Here is a 5,265-nt window from a genome sequence, read left to right on the forward strand (position 1 = left end):
CTGCATATTTTTAGATTCATGAGAGAGCTCACTGGGGTTTCTGGGGTTTTGGGTGTTAGGTACCGTGTGATGCATGTCTCTGCAATTGCGCCATGTTAGATGTTAGGTAAACAGTGTGGCAGCTGTGTGGTCATCCTTTAATTTATACAGCTGGACAGCAGTGTGACGGTGGGGGTATTTCAGGTTGGTAAAGAATCACCCAGGCACTCATGAAATCTGCATGTGCACAGACCCAGACTTCCTGCATGTGCCCGCAACTCAGTGGCCATGGGGGGATCCTGCAACATCTCTCTGCTGTTGTTACACAACAGTTGGAAATGATAGGAGCGTCAGTGAACAACATATGGCTATCTCCAGTGACAAGATGAAAACCAAAGTGTATGTCCTTTAAATGCAAAGCCCTGGATGCGTGTGATTTAAATGATAGTTTGCAGTACCACTGTACTGTCAGAACATAATGGAGCCGTCATGGGTTCAGCTTCTCCCATTCCCCCCACTCATGAGCTGTGAGTGGCAAACCAGCTAACCGGGCTTGACACGGCAGAATCAGCCTGAGTTGAGAGGGAGCAGCCGTGGGAGCAATGTCTGCCTGCCACATTGGAGACCATCAGCAAGACGTGTCAGCCTCCATTCCAGCTCAAGTCCAAAGTCGTGTCGTATTGTACGGCAATCCAGCAAGCGATAAACCTAAATGGTAAATGGCCTGTATTTGTATAGCGCTTTACTAGTTCCTAAGGACCCCAAAGCGCTTTACACATCCAGTCATCCACCCATTCACACACACATTCACACACTGGTGATGGCAAGCTACAATGTAGCCACAGCCACCCTGGGGCGCACTGACAGAGGCAAGGCTGCCGGTCACTGGCGCCACTGGGCCTCTGACCACCAGTAGGCAACGGGTGAAGTGTCTTGCCCAAGGACACAACGAGCGAGACTGTCCAAGCCGGGGCTCGAACCGGCAACCTTCCGATTACAAGGCGAACTCCCAACTCTTGAGCCCCTATACACGATCGCCCCTATACAATCATACCTAACAATCAAACAACAGAAAACATGCACACAGACGATGCTTGCACTCTTCTTGCTATTCATGGAAATTAGCATTAAAGTATTTAACCATTTAAGAGGTCACTCAAGAGATATTTAAGTAATCCAAGAACTCCCAAAAGTTTCCTCCTTTTAGTTCAAGTACCACTTTCATGTAACCTGAAAGAACCCACTAATGCTCTCAAATAAGCTTTTTTGCAATGCTTTATATAATCATCCACTAACTGTCATCAGAACCATAAATCAAATAAACTGTGAGGTTTTCAAGTTGTGAAATAGTATACCTGTTTCTGCTGTTTGTCTTCATGAACCTTGAGACTGCATTGAATGAGTAAGACCACCAGCAATCTCTTTGATCTTTGACCCACTGGTGGAGAAAGACACAGCACATCTGGATCAAATTGAATTTAATAGGAATTTAATAAATTAGCAGCTGCCGGCCTGAGAGTGTTGTAAATCTATTGTAAAACTGTAAGCCTGTTTGTATTTCTGTTAATAATTAATCTGAAATATGCTTTATCATTAACGTTTTATAATTTTATTTGCCAGTTGTGCAAATGACAGTTAGTTTCTTTGACATATAGGGAAGGACTGTTGCACTCTGGGAAGAAAGTGCACTTGCCTTTCTTGAAGAGGGCCTCTGCTTTACGTCCCAGTATCACCACATTGCAGATTTCCCCACTACATCTTTCTCTTTTTATTTAATTCCTCTGTTCAGGTAATCCAGATTATTTAACAAAACATCATGCTTTAAAGGGATTTAAGATGTCTGTTTGTATGTTTGCTTACTCACTTTCAATCAAATAGGCTATGACTGCCACAACAGCCAACTTGTTTGTTCCTACATGACAATGAGCATGAGGGGGGCTGGATAAAATCCAGAAAGCTGTTTCTAAAAAGGGAAGGAGTAATTAGTAAATGTCATTTGAGAGGAGTATGGCGAATTAGAAGCCTGGTGGATCATGTAATTAGGACTGGAGCCTTTTCATAGGCGGCTCAGGGAAGGACGAGGACACCACAGCAGCATCCTCTGCTGACAGCACTGTGAGCTGTTGCAGAAAACACCATTTGACACACACAAATACTCTCTCTCTGTTTCACACACACACACACACACACGCATGGACACACATTTCTACGTGCAGACACAGATCACAATGTCAAGCAAGGCTGACAGTGATACATGACCGTTGCTCTCTTTACATGTGACGGATGTCACATGTGAAAAATAGTGTGCAGTGTACAAAACATAGAGTTTGATGTTTTAAGAACAACTTAATTTCCTGTAAGCTTCAGATTTTACATGACAATTTAAAATGAATGTGTTTTATTGTTTTAATAGTCCTCCTGCAGTACAGGAAGCCAATAAACATATTACTATATCATTAAAAAATATATATATTACTATAATATCTGAAGTAATAATAAAAATAATAATAATAATGATGATAATAATATAATTTATAGGTACACGTGGAACATAAAATAATTAATGTTCATATTTTCATGTCTAAAACCAAAAAAAAAGGCCAGGTTTTCATTTCAGGTGTCAGTTTGGCCCTTTCCAAAAGCAATTTTGAGAATTCACTTGTCTTTAAAATAATTTGTAAAATAAAGTATAATAATAATTTGATGGTTTTTGATTCTCATATATGAGTATATGATACTTTTGCATGACTTATAGATGTCTACCTTGTTTGGTACACGTGTTCAAATCCTTATTAATGCAAATATCTACTCAGCCAATCACATGGCAGCAACTCAGTGCTTTTAGTAATGTACGCACGGTCAAGAGCTACTGAAATTCAAACCGAGCATCAGAATGGGGAAATAGTTAAACCAGGTGAATCTGAATGTGACATGACTGTTTACGCAAAAGTATTTTGCACACTGGTGATGTTCTCTTCTGGGATTTTCCCCACACAACCATCTGTAGGGTTTACAGAGAATGAAAGAAAATATCTATTGAGCAGCAGTTCTCTGATTGAAAATGTTGAAAGTCCTGACTGCTTCAAGCTCTCAGGAAGGCAACAGTAACTCAGAAAACCAGCCAGGTGTCACTCCTGTCAGCTAAGAACAGGGAAATTGGGTGGTGTGGTTGGTATGGTTCATGCTGGCGGCGGTGTAATAGTGCGAGGAATAGTTCTAACTGAGCATTGTTTAAACAACACAGCATATAATATCATTGCTAACCACATCAATCCCTCTGTGACTACATGTGTCATCTTCATCTGCCTGCTTCAGAATAAGGAATGATGTCACAAAGCTGAAATCATCACAAACTGGTTTCTTGAACATGACAGTGAGGTCACTGTACTCAAATGGCCTCCACAGTCACCAGATATCAATCCAATAGAGCACCTTTGGGACGTGGAGCTGACAAATCTGCAGCAGCTGTGTGATGTTATCATGTTGATATGGTCCAAAAGCTATGAAGATTTCCAGCACTTTGTTGAAAAATTAAGCCATTCCTGAAGGCAAAAGACAGTCCAACCCAATACTAACAATCTGTACCTAATAAAGTGGCGAATAAGTGTACATTTACTATGAAACTGCTGTTTGAACACCACAAGAAATTTTGGGGAATGTTATACAATCATTTGTCATTTTGCAGACCTTAACTTTACCGCCCAATGTTTAAATCCAACATTGTTTTATTCTGATTATCCAATAAAGGGAATAACCCTCAAGCTTGATCAGCACAAACGGTCATTTAAACAGACACTGTCATCACTGACCCTCGTAAACAACACGCTAATTCTCATCTCAGTGAGATGTTTTGTCTCTGAGGCTCAGAGACAAAAAACTGAGCATCATTTTTGATTTAATCTCCTGGAAACTAACACACATATCATTTTAGGAAAGACTTCACTGATCCACGGAGCAGGGTGGACTGAAAATTCCTACATTAAACACAAGGCAGCCCTGGTGTGTTGTAGCTTGACTCAGAAAGTCTACACTAACAATTCCTGCAGTGTTATTAGCTGCTTGCATGTGTGTCAATGCAAATCTATTCAAAAACTGGGCAGCTGTAACTGCTCAGTCACAGCACATGTATGCAATGGTGGGTCAGTTATCACAAAGCTGTCATCACACGCTTTCTGTTTTCACATCTAAGCCAAGGATTCACTGATCACTTTTTTTACATTCAGTTAAAATTTAAGTGTGAGAGGCTGATTGAAGAAGATTGGGGTGGTTGTTGAGGAAGAAGCTCCAGGACCTGAAGGGATTTATGGCTGGGTAGATCAGAGATAACAATGAAGATGGAGTAATAAATAAATCTCCTCTCTAAGAATTAGCTGAAGGACTGAGAGTGGGAGATTACACCATGTGCCTTTTCAATGAATTGGATGTTCAAAGATGTGTATTAGTTTTATGCTTGAGCTTGTTTTACTGTCTGGCTCATTACCACAGAGACACACAAGGGTGGAGTCCAAAGCTAGGAAGATCAAAACAAGGGGATTGAACCCTTTGTGCAGGTGATGAAACCCCTGCTTTTAATAAATCTATAAACTAGATGGAAATTTGCACATTTGCACAAAAATTTGCGCATTATAACACATCTTTACATGCTATGGAATTATTTTAACCACCATACACAAACACACACAGGGATGTCCTCAGTCCTCAGATCACCATAAATTCTGTTTTTATAAATGCTTTATTTACATTTTCAAATTATTAAACAGTAACATCCTGCATTCTTTTATTTTTACTACTTTTCATATCTTATAGTTTAACCTGTACCCGTAACTGAACATGAAGTGAATCTGTGACTAGAGCATATTTACAAACAGAGCCTATATGACACAGCAGAGGATGCTGGCCAGCAAATTATTTTTGACCTACTTCCTGTCATTGCCTGCATCCTGATTTACAGTACTTCAACTTTAAAATGCAGCAGCTGATCACATTCAGAACACGCGTGCTAGGACCATGCCACTGTATGAGCAGCCATTTAAGTGCAAATAAAAGACACCATATATTGTTTTTTTTGTGGGTTTTTGTTGTTATTATTTAAAAGCAGTTTAAAAGAAAAGCAATTTCTCGCCTGCAGGCGCTGAAATGTGCTCATGGTCAAAGAGTTACTTTAAGTGTTGCATAAAACCACCTAAAGCTAGAAAATATGTCACGGAGAATGTGATAGGTGTAGATTCATCTGCAGCCTAAACGGCTGCTCTCCTCTAAAGTTGTTGTTCTGTTTTGAAAGCTTCG

This window comes from Perissodus microlepis, chromosome 7, assembly GCF_051167445.1.
Source record: "Perissodus microlepis isolate ML-2025 ecotype Zambia chromosome 7, ASM5116744v1, whole genome shotgun sequence".
Taxonomy (NCBI): domain Eukaryota; kingdom Metazoa; phylum Chordata; class Actinopteri; order Cichliformes; family Cichlidae; genus Perissodus; species Perissodus microlepis.